This window comes from Nicotiana tabacum, chromosome 14, assembly GCF_000715075.1.
Source record: "Nicotiana tabacum cultivar K326 chromosome 14, ASM71507v2, whole genome shotgun sequence".
NCBI lineage: Eukaryota > Viridiplantae > Streptophyta > Magnoliopsida > Solanales > Solanaceae > Nicotiana > Nicotiana tabacum.
The window spans coordinates 50,831,226-50,850,123 of record NC_134093.1 but is presented as its reverse complement, the minus strand read 5'-3'; positions in this window follow the sequence as shown (position 1 = coordinate 50,850,123).

Here is an 18,898-nt window from a genome sequence, read left to right as displayed (position 1 = left end):
ATGGGGGTATCTATATTTCACATCTTCTTCAGCTTCCCATGTCATTCCTTTCTTATTCTTTTTCTTCCAAAGTACTTTAACAGAGGCCACTTATTTAGTTCGTAGCTTACGAATTTGCCGATCTAATATGGCTAGCGGAATTTCTTCGTAAGACAGGTCTTCTGTAACTTGGATATCTACAATAGGGGTAACACAGGATAGACACTTAAGCACTTTCCTAGCATAGACCCATGGAATACAATATGTACTGCTTCCAATTCCGGGGGAAACTCAAGCTCGTAAGCCACATGACCGACCTTATGTATAATTCGATATGGTACGATATACCGGGAGCTGAGTTTGCCTCTTTTTCCAAATCTCATCACACCTTTCATAGGTGACACTTTCAAGAACACCCAGTCTTCTACAGCAAACTCTAAATCTCTCTGCTGGTTATCCGAGTAAGATTTCTACCTTCTTTGCGCATACAATAATCGGTATCAAATGAGTTTTACCTTCTTTATAGCCTGTTGTACTAGCTCTAGTCCCAACAACGTTTCTTCACCCACTCCGAACCATCCAATAGGAGATCTGCACTTTCGTCCATATAGGGACTCATATGGTTCAATTTTAATACTGGCATGGTAGTTGTTGTTATAAGAAAATTTGATGAGTGATAAATGACCCTCCCAATATCCTTCAAAGTCCTGAACACTTGCTCGTAACATGTCTTCGAGTATTTGAATGGTGTGCTCGGCTTGGCCATCGATTTGTGAATGGAAAGCTGTGCTAAGGTTGATCTTTGTTCCCAATCCATTTTGGAATAATCTGCAGAAGTTAGCTGTAAACTGAGCACTGTCCTATATGATGGAAACCGGAACTCCATGGAGTCGAACTATCTCCTTAATCTATATCTTAGCATAATCTTCGACTGAGAAGGTAGTCTTAACTGGTAGAAAGTGAGCCGACTTGGGAAGTCGATCCACAATAACCCATATAGAGTCAAACTTTTGGCATGATCGTGGTAACCCGGTAACAAAATCCATATTGATAACTTCCCATTTCAAGGTGGGAATTTTCATATTCTATAGCAACCCTCCCGGTTTCCGACACTCAACCTTGACTTGCTGATAATTTGGACACCGAGCGACGTATTCAGCGATGTCTTTCTTCATACCATTCCACCAGTATAGCTGTCAAAGATCGTGGTACATTTTGGTTAACCTCGGATGGACAGAATATCGGTACTAATGAATCTCTGCCATGATCTGCTCTCGGAGTTTTCCCAAAACGAGCACACACAATCGGTCCTTGTGTCTAAGAAATCTTCCCTCGGATAGTTCGAACACTCGCTTCTTCTAAGATGGAACACTTTCCATTATTTTCACCAAGGCTGGATCTTCAAATTGCCGTGCTTTCACTTTGGGTACTAGCGAGGATTCTACAGCATTTCGAACTGTGACTGCTCTGCTGCCGGTATCAAGCAATCACGCTGGTGAAAATCTTTAGTCATCTCCAACTTCTACTTTTCCATATATCATACACTGCCCATGGATTTTCAACTTAGTGCATCAGCTACAACGTTTTCTTTCCCAAGATGATATAAAATGTCAACATCGTAGACCTTTAACAGTTCAAGCCACCTTTGCTGCCTCAGATTTAATTTTTTTACTTGAATATGTACTGCAAGCTCTTCTAATTAGGGAATATGTCAACATGAACTCCATACAAGTAGTGACTCCATATCTTCAAGGCAAATTTAACAGCTGCTAGCTTCAAGTCTGAGTGGGGTAGTTCTGCTCGTGCTTCCTTAGTAGCCTCGAAGAATAATCAATAACTTTCCCATGTTGCATTAGAACACTACCAAATCCCACTCTTGAGGCATCGCAATATACCACGTACCCCTCGAGTCCTTCAAGGAGCATTTGGACTAGCGTCGAGGTTAACCTGTCCTTTAACTCTTAGAAGCTCATCTCGCACACATTGGTCCATTGGAATTTTGTTGTCTTGTGCATCAACTCCATTAACGGAGCAGCTATAGATGAGAATGTTTCTACAAATCTTCGATAGTAACTAGCCAAACCCAAGAAGCTGCGTATTTTGGTAGGCGTTGTGTGCCTTGGCCAACTCTTAACTGCTTTAATCTTTTGACTGTTGACCTTTATACCTTTACTAGATACTATGTGCCCAAGAAAGGTCACCGAACTCACCCACAACTCGCACTTGAAAACTTGGCGTACAACGTGTGATTTCGGAGTGTGCGTAAAACTATCCACAAATGTTCTACGTGATCTGCCTCGGATCGAGAATAGACCAGGATATCATCTATGAACACGATAATAAAAATATCCAAATACATCCTGAATACTCGATTAATTAGATCCGTGAAGGTCATTGGAACATTGGTTAGGCCAAAGGATATAACAAGAAACTCAAAATGGTCATACCAGGTCTGAAAGGCTGTCTTCGGAACATCTTCTTCCTTGATCCTTAACTAATGGTACCCAGATTTGAGATCAATCTTCGAGAAATACTTAGCACCTTGCAATTGATCAAATAAATCATCGATTCTTGGAAGCGAATACTTGTTTTTTATGGTTACCTTATTTAGCTATCGGTAATAAATACACATCCTCAATGAGCCATCTTTCTTTCCAACAAATAACACTGGGCTCCCCATGGAGAGGTATTGGGTTAGATAAATCCCCTTTCAAGAAGGTCCTTCAGCTGATCCTTTAGTTACCTCAACTCGGAGGGAGCCATCATGTATGAGGGAATCAATATCGGGTGTGCATCGGGTGGCACATTGATTTCAAACTCAATCTCCCTCTTGGGTGGAATACTCGAGAGCTCATCAGGGAATATATCGTGGAATTCAATTGTGACCGGTACCGACTAAAGGGTGGGAGGCTTCACCTCTGCATTTTTCACACGCGCCAAATGATAGAAACATCCTTTCGTAAGGTAAGCAATAAACTTCCCTTTTGGCGCTGCAACATCGCCCTTCCATTCGATAGCAGGTTCTCCCAGAAATCTAAAACAAACAACTTTCTTCCAACAATCCATTGTAGCATAACAAGAGGCCAACCAGTCCATGCCCATAATGACATCAAACTCTATCACTTTGCAATTCGTTCAAATCAGCCAAGGTATGTGATCATGAATCATCACATCACATCCTCGATACACCCGCCTAACTACCACAGATTTGCCCATGGGTGTGGACACTTCGAATGGTTGACGTAGCAATTCAGGTTTCTTACCACAGTTACTAGCAACAAATGGGGAAATGTACGACAAAGTGGATCCTAGATCTATCAGAGCATAAACATTAAGGGAGAATACTGATAGTATACCTGTGACCACGTCGGGTGATGACTCTAAATTCTGATGACCTGACAATCATAGATGTGATTCTGTTGTTGCCCACCCGAGCTAGATATTCCACTTCTACCTCTACCTCTCCCCATCTGTTGTTATACACCTTGATCACAAGGATGCACTGTCGATGAAGAAGTTGTTGCATATCTCGTTGGTAGCATCACGTTATCTACATTTCTTGTTGGGCAAAAGCGCATGCTGTAACCGGGCTACCCACAAGAATAGCAAAAATTCAAACCCTATCGGTAGTGCCCAAAATGATTCCTACCACACCGGCCACATTGCGGCATCGGGGGCCTCATCTTACCACGGCCTCCGCTAAATTGTGAGCTACGTCTCTGGGGATTTTTACTCTGACCAGAATAGGTGATCTGACCACGAATTGATCCTAAAACTGTGATGTTGATAGCCGCCGGATGAGATGGATATCAAGGAAACGGGGGTCTAAACTCAGCTCGTGACTCTCCCATATTACCTGCAGATTGGGCTCTTTTATGTTGGCACCGATCGTGCTCTCGAGCAGCTCAATGTTTCCTTTTTCGATCTTCTAAACTCTGCGCATAAGCTTGTACATGTGTAATGTCCATGTTCGGACTCAAATAAGTAGTGGTGAATTTATTGATCAAATGTGGTCCTTGCCCACCCACAAATCGGTGTACTCTATAATGCATCTCTGCTACAATCAAGGGAGCATACTTGGCGAAGGTGTTAAATTGCATGTTGTACTACCGTACATTCATGTTACCTTGTTCCAACCGTAAGAATCTATCTTGCTTAGCTCGCCGGAGCTCAGTAGGCAAATATTGCTGCAGAAAGTCTTCAAAAAACTCTCTCCATTCCACTAGCTAGCCAAGAGGTCCCCTAGACTGCTCCCATGTCTCATACCAAGTCACAACAACAACTCGCAATTTATATCAAGAAAGCTCCACGGACTCTGTATCGGTGGCATGTGTAACTCGTAAGGTCCACTACATTTGGTCTAAATAATTCTGGGGATCTTCGTTGGCATATGTTCCTATAAACACCGGGGGGGTTCAAATTTATGAAATCCCGGACTCTCGTTCGGACCACTCTATTTGAGGTGGCAGGTTCCTGACGTTGGGCCTGAGAGGCCACTAATTGAGTCAATAGTTGCATTGATTTTCTCATGTCTAAATCCTGCTCGGGAACAACTAGGAGAGGAATGGGGGTGCATTAACTTCTCTAGGAGGATCCAGGGGTGCTGGTGCTGTCCCAAGGCCTGATTTCCAACCTCATTGTGGGGTCCATGTTGACCCACAGGGGCAGGTGGCACCTGACTGTTACCTTCTCCTATTTCTTCATTTGGTCCATGAATAAGTTCTTGACGTCTCGTAGTACACATTGCTATAAACATAGAAACGATAGGGATTAGAAGCGAATTCTTATGACTCAGCTCTATCGCACGATCTAGATCAAAAAGAAGGGTATTCATCCTAAATATCATGTAGCCTTATGTTTATAAATATGGTGTACAATATACCCATAAACAAGACTATACTAGATATAGCTTGTAGACTTTCTAGGACACTACCTGCTTTGATACCATGTTTGTCACACCCCAACCTTGGAGGTGCGACCGGTACACGATGCCCGGAGGCCCGTGCGAACCGACGCATGCTCTTCCATTTTTTTATTCATAAAAATTTGGGCCATTGAGGCATTCAAAAAACGACTACCAAAATTTAAAATGAGTACAACTGATTAGCAAAAGAAGCATTGGTGTTTTATACATGATAATCACTATCACTAACATAGTCGCCCGGCCATTAAATGCAACCAAACTCTAACAATAGTCTACAAGCCTCTAAAAGTACCAAAAGAGATATATATATTACACAACTTAGTTAGGACAGGGTCCCATCGTACCCAAAATGTTTATGACATCTACTTTAGTACCTATTTACCTCTGAACATCTAATTCGAAGAAGTGAAAATCAACAACCATCATGCACCTAGTGGGGATGGGCGTCACCGTATCTATCTGTACTTGTGGGCATGAACACACAGTCCAAAAAGGAATGGGCGTCAGTACGGATAATGTATTGAGCATGTAATACTAAGAAGGATAAGTAAATCAGAGTCATAGCATAGAAATGTGAGTATGTGATTCCAACCTAAATACCAAATACAACCCACCGGGGGCATAAATCAAACTATGGAAAACTATGAATCAAGGATCATAAATGCATGCACACTTTTGTAAAACCATGCCTCTCATTTGGGCCATGCGTCATTTGATATTGTATTATATATACACACACACTCACATATCTTCATCCACTCTTTAAGGCAAATTTTCATCACTCCATACTCGACCTCATAGAGGACTCTATCGTACCCGACCTCAGGAGGTCTCGGTTGTACCAGGTCCCAGCAGAACTTGGCGTAGCCGGCCTCAAGAGGACTCGGTAGCCTCACATCACACATCATCACTCCATACCTGGCCTCATACAGGACTTGGTCATACCCTGCCTCAAGAGGTCTCGGTTATACCTAGTCTCAACAAAACTCGACGTAGCTGGTCTCAAGAGGACTTGGTAGCCTCACTTCACATATTATCATACCCGGCCACACATGGGCGCGGTAATATCTCATATCATGTCTCAAGATACCCAACTGATCAGTGGTTTCACAATAAGTGTTATACCCCACCGACTATAGTACGGTGCGGTAAAGTACATTAGATACATATATATTAGAGCAATGCAGTAGCGGCTTCAAGAGATAACAAGTTTAAACTCAAAGTGAAACATACTCTCCAACCACAAGATACCAACTGGGAACAAGTTAGACTTTGAAAGAAATGCTATCATAAAGATTTCACCAGAACAGAAGAACATCATTAAGAGGGGCTCAAAAATAACCAAATTCTTACAATGAAGGAATCCTTTAGAGAGAGAGAGAGAGTGTGTGTGTGTAACTTACACCAAATCATGCCAAAAAAGAAAGATGTCTTACATACCTATTGGAGATCTAATTACACTCCTATTGTGGTTAACTTCTGCCTTAAATTAATCTTTAGAATCAATGCCACCAGACGATGGGGATTACAGCAACGATTCCATGTTCCTTCAAGCTAGATCTTGCCAAATCCAGATTCACCCTCGATTTTGCCTTAATTCACTAGGAAATTCTAAAGGGGTGTTGAGAGTATTTGAGGGGACTTGTTCTGGTGATACTTCTATGAATGAAAGGGAAAGAGACTTACTGTCATTTTATATTGTTACCAAGCATTGGAATTTTTGCCACTTCCACATGCAAAATGGGTCGCCCCGCCCCGGTTGTCACGCCTGGTGAGACATTTAACGGATACCTACTGAAACGTGTAACCATCCTATGGCATTGAACGTGTCTCCATCTGATTTGTCGTGCAAAAATCCACACTTACCATACTTTATTTAAATGTGGGTGTAACAATCATCAATTAAATAAAAAAAGAATTATACGAAGCTAATGCTACAAATGAGAAATTTATGTATACAATATATATATATATATATATATATATATATATATATATATATATATATATATATATATATATATATATATATATATATATATATTATATCGTGTTTGTTTGATTTCGGTTTGATATTTTTTTTTTAATACCAAACAAAATCAATTGTCAGTAAAGTTTTTTTTCTAACACCAAACTAAATCAAGCAAAAGCTCTAGTTGACTTATTTTTCTTTGGTTTGATTTGGATATCAGGTTGGTGTGAAATTTGCCAGTTTTCCTTCTACTCCCTTAAGCTACAATGATATTGTTGGAATAAGCTCTGAATATTAGCTACAATGCCAGTATTTCCCCTTACTTGCACCACACGAATAAGTCCTCTTTATCTCACCGCATGAGCATCAATATATACACCACCCTTATGTCGTCGTATGCGAATCTCAATTACAATACAACAATCAATCGTACGCCATGTGACCATATGTGACAACATTGCTAAAACAACAATATCAATTCCACAACAATACATAGCCCACGGCTTAACAACAATGTATACAAAAATTAAAACAACAACATAAAAGTACAAGAAGTAAATCACCATTGAAAGGTGCTTCATATAATAACTTTAATACAAGGAATATTAATAGACTAAGGGTCTAATCCAGTCAATTACCAACATAAGCCCGTGTATACACTCGTCACCTCATGTACACGTCTTTCACATATAGTGTAAGTAGTGCAAATAGACCAAATCCCAAGGGGTAATTCCCCCACACAAAGATAGGCAAGATATATACCTCAATTAAGCCAATTCAATACTCTAAGAATGCTTTCCCTTTAAAATTTACCTCCATTCAGTCCAAATCTAGCCAAAAACGACTGAATAATATCATACAATGCAAGAAAAATCAATTTCAATAAATAAAGCTAAGATCTTTACATAATTTCCCAAAATTCAACAAATGTCAACGCTGGGCCCGCCCGGCCAAAACCCGAGTCAAAGGGCATATCTCTCGACAACACATAACCCCACGAGTTAGTATATGTCTTTGGTTTTCAAATCCAAGTCCAATTCGAGTCTTAAATATCAAATTTTTATTTTTCAAAACATAGTCAAATATTCTCCAAAATCCTCTTCAAATCTTATGATTTAAACGTTAAATCTCATAAATAATCATGTTATATAATCAAAAGTGGATCAAAACCACTTACCCAATAGTTTGGTCTGAAAATCTCCTCTTAAAATCGCCTCCCACCGAGTCTAGGGCTCCAAGATGTGATAAAATGAGACTAAGTCCCGAAATACCAACCTTTTCCTCAGCTGCGGATGTCGCAAATGCGACATGGGGTTCATAAATGCGACCCCTTATAAATGCGACATAGGGATTAAAAAAGCAAAACCTGTCAGCCCACACAGATGTCGCAATTGCGACAAAGGCTTCGCAATTGCGATTACAGCCTACTTCACAAAAGCGACCATGTGGTCGCAGTTGCGACCTAACCAATCTCTATGCTACCTTCGCAAATGCGATCAAGGTATCGCATTTAAGACACCTGAAGCCTCCTTCCCTCTTCACAATTGCAATGATGGTGCTTGCAATTGCGATAACTGCAGCACCAGCACACCAGCAACCTAAAACAAGTTCAAATCAATCTGAAACACGTCTGAAACTCACCCGAGCCCCCGGGGCTCCACACGAAACATCCACACATGTCTAAGAACATCATACGAACTCGCTCACTCGCTCGCACACTCAAAATACCAAAATAACATATGGATATACGAATCGGACACCAAAACATATAGAATTCATAATGAAACTCAAGAATCACAAAATCACAACCAAGCTTCTTATTCCTACCAAACCAACTTGAAATAATATCAAATTTTGCATATAAGTTCCAAATGACAAAACAGACCAATTCCATGTCTCGAAACCAAACTAAGAACCCGGTAGCCATAAAGGAAAACCATGGTCAAACTTAGGAAATTTCTAAACCTTCAAATTGCCAACTTTCGGCAAAAGAGCCATCAACCTAGGAACCTCTGAAATCACCATACCAATTTTGGGCATATGCTTAAGTCCAAAATCGCCATATGAACCTATAGGAACCATCAAAACACCATTCGGGGGTCGTTTTCACAAAAGTCAAACCTCAGTCAACAGTTCTAACTTAAGCTTCCACACTAAGAACCAATAATTCTAAATCAATCCAAAACCTTCCTGAAACAAAACCAAGCATCCCCGAAAATCATAAATCCACAAATCTTCAAAAGGAAGATGGGGCTCAAATACACAAAATGACCAGTCGGGTAATTACATTATCTCCCTTTTAAACAAATGTTTATCCTCGAATGAGTATAGAGACACACCTGAAATACCAAAAAGGTGAGGATAACGACTCCGCATGTCGTGCTCGGTCTCCTAGGTCGCCTCCTCGACCAGTTGACCTCTCCATGGGACCTTCACCATTGCAATGTTCTATGACCTCAACTTCCGGACCTATCTGTCCAAAATAGCCACCGGCTCTTCAACGAAAGTCAAATCCTTGTCCAATTGCACGGAGCGGAAATCTAACACATGAGATGGAACACCATAGTACTTCTAGAGCATGAAAACATGGAACACCGAGTGAACTCCTGATAAGTTGGGTGGCAAAGCAAGTTTATGTCATGCCCCAATCTCGGAGAGCGTGACCGGCGCTCAACTGAGTGGACCCGGCCGAGCAAGCATGTTAGACACTTTCTACCCAACACACTATGATCGAAAGGAGGCATATTTTCATTAATTAAACAATAGGAAAATCATGCAAACATTACTAATTCATTTTAAATTTACTACATCATTGTTGGATTTCCAAAATACATACACATTACGATTTAGTGGAACAAGAGTCCAAAACACAACATAATTCGTTGACCTTTCTAATACACATATACAACCCACATAATGTTTGTGGAGTCTCTATTTAGATACAAAAGGGAGTACTAAAATGGTGTCGGCAACAAGGCCCCGGCTATACCTCACGTACGATACATAATAAACAAAAAGTACATGACCCCGAGTAAAGTGGGGCTCACCAAGTCAGCAGGAGGGAGGATGATATACTGTTAACGCTGGTCTGCACTGCCTGCTATGGAACCACCTGCATTCATTTAAGGTGCAGCTCCCCTGGCAAAAGGGACGTTAGTACCATTGAATGGTACTAGTATGTACAACTAAACACCATCTCATTAGAAAGAACAATAGTACAAGAAGGAAGAAACCATAAAATCCATGAAAGCCTTAAATAACACCACAGCACCAAATTAAGGATCACATAAGCTTTCAAGTGAATTTTTCATATCTTTAAATTGGGACATTATTAGCATCGATACCTCATTATTCACAATACCACCGTACTTTTATACGGAGTCCAATCACGACACGATCGGATAGGTTATCTCATTGGAGATATTCACCACAATCTCAATTCTCGTTTCAATTTCGATTTCAATTTCCAGCACAATACCACCATATGTGCGGCATGACGTCCGATCACAGCCCGATCGGCTAGGCCGTCTCACTCAAGACATTACCATTTTCCATCAATCATCTCATTTCATATTTCCCTCATATAATTCAATTTCTTCGGCACTAGTGGCCACAATCGTTACACCACACTTGGCACTTGGCCGCATTTCATAATTCAAGTTCTTTTCCCACATTTCACATTATTATCATTTTCATCAAACAAGCCTTTCAATTCAAGATATTAAGTACACACGGGAGAAATTATGAATCGTGGGCATATAGAGGCTTTCACATACTTTGGCATAACGATCTTTATTCAACTCGACTTGATGTCTAGGCATTTTAACACATATTCCATATTTTTAACACATCCTCAAATGACAAGATAGCATAATGGGAGCATTGAAATACATATTGCACATATATTCTTGCAACAGAAGCACATTTGGAATAGCAATTTCTACATCAATCAATGTTGGGACTTACACCAATTGCATGGACACCAAGGGGGTTCAATTTTAAGAAGAGGGGGGTTTATCTATACATACCTCAATTGAGCTTTCCATAAATTCTTATAATAATTATGGAACTCTTAGCAACTTCAATCTATTTTTTGAACATTACAAGTTGAACCAAAAATTAGAAAGATGATCAAGATTCTAGCTCATTTGAGCACATCATCAAGCACTAGGTGTGCATTATATTTTTAAGACCTTTTTGTGAAAGATTCTATCATCCCACACCCCATTCTTTAACAACATGGGATCGGGTTTAAAAAATTAGAAATCTGGAGCCCCAACATGGATCTGCGGTCGCATATGCTACCGCGTAATGCTTCTGCGGCCTGCAGAATGGGTCGCATAATGGCCCTCAGGAACAACAATATTTCTGCTCCGGTCTGCGCTCGCTTAATGTGCGGCAGAATACCCCTCCGAGAATTTCAATGGGGGTTTTGCGATGGGTTATGCTGTCATGCCCCAACCTCACGGAGCGAGACCGACGCTCATCCGAGTGAACCCGGCTGAGCAATCTTGTTAGACACTTTCTACCCAAGTCACTATGATCAAAAGGAGGCGTATTTTAATTAATTAAACAATAGAAAAATCATGCAAACATTACTAATTCCTTTCAAACTTACTACATCTTTGTTAGACCTCCAAAATACATTCACATTACGGTTTAGTGGAACAAGAGTCCGAAACACAACATAATTCGTTAACCTTTCTAATACTCATATACAACCCATCTAATGTCTATGGAGCCTCTAAATAGATGCAAAAGAGTACTACAAAAGTGTCGGTAACAAGGCCCCGGCTATACCTCAAGTACAATACATAAGGAATAAAAGATGTACGACCCCGAAAGAAAATGGGGCTCACCAAGACTGCTGGGAGGAGTATATCGCTAACACTAGCCGGTGCCGCCTACTGTGGAATCACCAGTATCAATTAATGATACAGCGCCCCTGAAAAAAGGGACGTTAGTGCCGTCGAATAGCACTAGTATGTATAACTAAACACCATCTCATTAGAAAGAATAATAATACAAGAAGAAATAATCATGAAATCAAAGGAAACCTTAAACAACAATACATCATCTAGTTAAAGATCACATAAGCTTTCAAGTGAATTTTCCATAGCTTTAAATTGGGATATTATTAGCATCGATACCTCATTATTCACAATACCACCTTACTTTTATACGGAGTCCAATCACGACACGATCGGCTATTCACCACAATCTCAAATCCCGTTTCAATTTCGATTTCAATTTACAGCACAATACCACCATGTGTGCGGCATGGCGTCCAATCACAGCCTGATCGGCTAGGCCGTCTCACTCAAGACATTACCATTTTCCCTCAATCATCTCATTTTATATTTCCCTTATATAATTCAATTTCTTCGGCACTAGTGGCCACAATCGTTACACCACACTTGGCACTTGGCCGCATTTCATAATTCAAGTTCTTTTCCCACATTTCACATTATTATCATTTTCATCAAACAAGCCTTTCAATTCAAGATATTAAGTACACACGGGAGAAATTATGAATCGTGGGCATATAGAGGCTTTCACATACTTTGGCATAACAATCTTTATTCAACTCGACTTGATGTCTAGGCATTTTAACACATATTCCATATTTTTAACACATCCTCAAATGACAAGATAGCATAATGGGAGCATTGAAATACATATTGCACATATATTCTTGCAACAGAAGCACATTTGGAATAGCAATTTCTACATCAAACAATGTTGGGACTTACACCAATTGCATGGACACCAAGGGGGTTCAATTTTAAGAAGAGGGAGGTATATCTATACATACCTCAATTGAGCTTTCCATAAATTCTTATAATAATTATGGAACTCTTAGCAACTTCAATCTATTTTTTGAACATTACAAGTTGAACCAAAAATTAGAAGGATGATCAAGATTCTAGCTCATTTGAGCACATCATCAAGCACTAGGTGTGCATAATATTTTTAAGACCTTTTTGTGAAAGATTCTATCATCCCACACCCCATTCTTTACCATTTTTAGCTTACATTCTCCATGCATTCTTTAACCACACATTCATGCAAAACAATCAACCCTCAAGCCCATGAACCATCTTGCTAATTACTCATTTTAGTAGGAATTTCGAAATTATGATTTGGGTCATAGATTCTTACCTTTAAGGCGAACACTTAGTGAACTTTACTTGTCAATCTTCAAGGTCTTAAGCAAGAATTGAGGAGAAATTAGTTGAGGATCACTCTCTCACTCTAGGACTCCTTCTCTCACTCTAAAGCATCAGAAATATGCTCAAAATGAGCCTTAGCATATATTTTAACAACATGGGATCGGGTTTAAAAAATTAGAAATCTGGAGCCCCGACATGGATCTGTGGTCGCATATGCTACCGCGTAATGCTTTCGCGGCCTGCAGAATGGGTCGCATAATGGCCCTCGGGAACAACAATATTTCTGCTCCGGTCTGCGGTCGCTTAATGTGTGGCAGAACACCCCTCCGAGAATTTCAATGGGGGTTTTGCGATGGGTTATGCTGTCATGCCCCAACCTCGCGGAGCGAGACCGACGCTCATCCGAGTGAACCCGGCTGAGCAATCTTGTTAGAGACTTTCTACCCAAGTCACTATGATCAAAAGGAGGCGTATTTTAATTAATTAAACAACAGAAAAATCATGCAAACATTACTAATTCCTTTCAAACTTACTACATCTTTGTTAGACCTCCAAAATACATTCACATTACGGTTTAGTGGAACAAGAGTCCGAAACACAACATAATTCGTTAACCTTTCTAATACTCATATACAACCCACCTAATGTCTATGGAGCCTCTAAATAGATGCAAAAGAGTACTACAAAAGTGTCGGTAACAAGGCCCCGGCTATACCTCAAGTACAATACATAAGGAATAAAAGATGTACGACCCCGAAAGAAAATGGGGCTCACCAAGACTGCTGGGAGGAGTATATCGCTAACACTGGCCGGTGCCGCCTGCTGTGGAATCACCAGTATCAATTAATGATACAGAGCCCCTGGAAAAAGGGACATTAGTGCCGTCGAATAGTACTAGTATGTATAACTAAACACCATCTCATTAGAAAGAATAATAATACAAGAAGAAATAATCATGAAATCAAAGGAAACCATAAACAACAATGCATCATCTAATTAAAGATCACATAAGCTTTCAAGTGAATTTTCCATAGCTTTAAATTGGGACATTATTAGCATCGATACCTCATTATTCACAATACCACCGTACTTTTATACAGAGTCCGATCACAACCCGATCGGCTATTCACCACAATCTCAAATCCCGTTTCAATTTCGATTTCAATTTACAGCACAATACCACCATGTGTGCGGCATGGCATCCAATCACAGCCTGATCGGCTAGGCCGTCTCACTCAAGACATTACCATTTTCCCTCAATCATCTCATTTCATATTTCCCTCATATAATTCAATTTCTTCGGCACAAGTGGCCACAATCGTTACACCACACTTGGCACTTGGCCGCATTTCATAATTCAAGTTCTTTTCCCACATTTCACATTATTATCATTTTCATCAAACAAGCCTTTCAATTCAAGATATTAAGTACACACGGGAGAAATTATGAATCGTGGGCATATAGAGGCTTTCACATACTTTGGCATAACAATCTTTATTCAACTCGACTTGATGTCTAGGCATTTTAACACATATTCCATTTTTTTAATACATCCTCAAATGACAAGATAGCATAATGGGAGCATTGAAATACATATTGCACATATATTCTTGCAACAGAAGCACATTTGGAATAGCAATTTCTACATCAATCAATGTTGGGACTTACACCAATTGCATGGACACCAAGGGGGTTCAATTTTAAGAAGAGGGGGTTTTAGCCATACATACCTCAATTGAGATTTCCATAAATTCTTATAATAATTATGGAACTCTTAGCAACTTCAATCTATTTTTTGAACATTACAAGTTGAACCAAAAATTAGAAGGATGATCAAGATTCTAGCTCATTTGAGCACATCATCAAGCACTAGGTGTGCATAATATTTTTAAGACCTTTTTGTGAAAGATTCTATCATCCCACACCCCATTCTTTACCATTTTTAGCTTACATTCTCCCTGCATTCTTTAACCACACATTCATGCAAAACAATCAACCCTCAAGCCCATGAACCATCTTGCTAATTACTCATTTTAGTAGGAATTTCGAAATTATGAGTTGGGTCATAGATTCTTACCTTTAAGGCGAAGACTTAGTGAACTTTACTTGTCAATCTTCAAGGTCTTAAGCAAGAATTGAGGAGAAATTAGTTGAGGATCACTCTCTCACTCTAGGACTCCTTCTCTCACTCTAAAGCATCAGAAATATGCTCAAAATGAGCCTTAGCATATGTTTTAACAACATGAGATCGGGTTTAAAAAATTAGAAATCTGGAGCCCCGACATGGATCTGTGGTCGCATATGCTACCGCGTAATGCTTTTGCGGCCTGTAGAATGGGTCGCATAATGGCCCTCAGGAACAACAATATTTCTGCTCCGGTCTGCGGTCGCTTAATGTGCGGCAGAACACCCCTCCGAGAATTTCAATGGGGGTTTTGCGATGGGCTATGCTGTCATGCCCCAACCTCGCGGAGCGAGACCGATGCTCATCCGAGTGAACCCGGCTGAGCAATCTTGTTAGACACTTTCTACCCAAGTCACTATGATCAAAAGGAGGCGTATTTTAATTAATTAAACAATAGAAAAATCATGCAAACATTACTAATTCCTTTCAAACTTACTACATCTTTGTTAGACCTCCAAAATACACTCACATTACGGTTTAGTGGAACAAGAGTCCGAAACACAACATAATTCGTTAACCTTTCTAATACTCATATAAAACCCACCTAATGTCTATGGAGCCTCTAAATAGATGCAAAAGAGTACTACAAAAGTGTCGGTAACAAGGCCCCGGCTATACCTCAAGTACAATACATAAGGAACAAAAGATGTACGACCCCGAAAGAAAATGTGGCTCACCAAGACTGCAGGGAGGAGTATATCGCTAACATTGGTCGGTGCCGCATGCTGTGGAATCACCTGTATCAATTAATGATACAGCGCCCCCGGCAAAAGGGATGTTAGTGCCGTCGAATAGCGCTAGTATGTATAACTAAACACCATCTCATTAGAAAGAACAATAATACAAGAAGAAATAATCGTGAAATCAATGGAAACCTTAAACAACACTACATCATCTAATTAAGGATCACATAAGCTTTCAAGTGAATTTTCCATAGCTTTAAATTGGGACATTATTAGCATCGATACCTCATTATTCACAATACCACCGTACTTTTATATGGAGTCTGATCAAGACTCGATCGGCTAGGTCATCTCATTGGAGATATTCACCACAATCTCAATTCGCGTTTCAATTTCGGTTTCAATTTCCAACACAATACCACCATGTGTGAGGCATTACGTCCGATCACGGCTCAATCAGTTAGGCCTTCTCACTCAAGACATTACCATTTTCCCTCAATCATCTCATTTCATATTTCCCTCACATAATTCAATTTATGCGGCACTAGTGGCCACAATCGTTACACCACACTTGGAACTTGGCCGCATTTCATAATTCAAGTTCTTTTCCACATTTCACATTATTAGCATTTTCATCAAACAAGCCTTTCAATTCAAGATATTAAGTACACACGGGAGAAATTATGAATCGTGGGCATATAGAGGATTTCACATACTTTGGCATAACAATCTTTATTCAACTCGACTTGAAGTCTATGTATTTTAACATATATTCCATATTTTTAACACATCCTCAAATGACAAGATAGCATAATGGGAGCATTGAAATACATATTGCACATATATTCTTGCAACACAAGCACATTTGGAATAGCAATTTCTACATCAATCAATGTTGGGACTTGCACTAATTGCATGGACACCAAGGGGGTTCAATTTCTAAGGAGAGGGGGTTTTAGCCATACATGCCTTAATAGAGCATCCTTAAATTCTACTATATTCCGGAACTCTTAAGAACTTTAATCTACTTTAGGAATACAACAAGTTGAACCAAAAATTAGAAATATGATCTTGATTCTAGCTCATTTGAGCACATTATCAAACACTTGGTGTGCATTATGTTTGCAAGACCCTTTTTGTGAAAGATACCATCATCCCACACCCCATTCTTTATCATTGTTAGCTCACAGTCCTCCTAGACTCTTTCGTCACGTATGCATTCAAGATAACAACTCCCTTACCCAAGGATGGTTTTGCTAATTACTCATTTGTTTAGTAGAATTTCGAAATTAAGAGCTGGGGCATAGATTCTTACCTTTAAGATGAAGACTTAGTGAATTTCCCTGTTAATCTTCAATGATTTGAGCAAGAATTTAAGGGTAATAGGTTGAAGAACACTTCCCTACTCTAAGATCTCTCTCTCACTTCAAAAGTATCATATTTTAGAAGAAATATTATCCAAAATGCTTATATAACGAAATTAGATTGGGTTATAAAAATCCCAAAATGAAGCCCCAGAACAGGATCTGCAGTCGCATATACGACCGCATAATGGTTATGTGGTCTGTGAAATGACCGTGAAAAGTGGCCCTGGGAACTGGGCTAGTCTGCTTCACTCTTCGGCCGTTATGCGGCCTGCAGACCTATTCTGCGGTCGCATAATGCACCACAGAACCTCCCTCTACAAAAGTCCAAGGATATTTATGCTACCAAAGTGCAGCTCACAAAATGGTTATGCGGTCGCATAATTGGCCGCGAAACTGACCTCAAAATTGGCCAAAAAGACTGCTTCACTCTGTGGCGATTCTTCGGCCTGCGGAGTGATTATGTGACCGCATAATGGGCCGCACAAATACCTACTTCTGCGAAATATTTCCTTCAACTCCCTCACGTTCTTTTTAATCCAAAAGGTCTGAACCGCGACTCGCAAGCTCGCTGCGAAGAATTTCAACAATCTCTAACATAAAATCCTAACTTGGCACCATGAAATTCTGAGTTTTAGGAAAAAACCTTTTACGGGGCCTTACATCCTTCCCCACTTAAGATGATTCGTCCTCGAATGAGGATTAAGGTCCACTATTAGCAACTTATGCATCTTGGTTTTCATGCCACACACCAGCAGCCCCAAATTTGACTACTCCCTAGATTTCGAGAAATTTCGTCGGAGTTCCCTTTGTAATTAGGCCTATCCACCTGTCAGAGAACCCCAAAACACATCCTAACAACATGTACATAATCCATTGACGTTAGGGGTGCTTATCGGGCAGATAAGATGGATAATTATGCTTAACAGTTCGGCTTATCGGTTATCGGATTATAAATGTAGTAATCCGCTAGCCATCCAATAAGATAATGGGCGGATTGGTATCGGATTAACGATTATCGGGCAGTTTGTCGGCTAAGTCAAATAGAATTTTTTTTTGAACAATCATTCAATCAATACCAAACGGTTTCAAATCAATACCATCTGAGATCTACAAATTACTTCCAGTTCTGGCCATTATCATAGATCTCTTTCTCTAGTTCTATCTTGAGATGTTGTGTTGATGTCTTCTTTGGTTCTATCTTGGAATTGTGTTTGCACTGTCTCAATTTTCATGCATATTTTCTAGAAAGTATTGATTAAACAATTGTATTATATAGCTAGTAAAATTCTGCTATGAAAAAATATAATTACATCACTACTGCATAGTATACAGATGCACTTCTAACTTCTTATTAGTTTCCACTTATTTTTCATTTGGTTATTACAAAGGCATCTAAATTACTTAGTCCAAATGCCATCTAAGGCAACATAGTCTGAATCTGCTGCAAGTACATAGTCTGAATTTGTTGGAACGTAACTTCTAAGGCATCTAAGGGGAAACTAAGTAACTTAGATGACATTTTCATTGCAGAAGGCATCTAAGTTACGTTGTAGAACTGCTGAAAGATTTTCTAAGCTCTGGTGACTGGCGACTTCTCACTAGTACTTTATATACA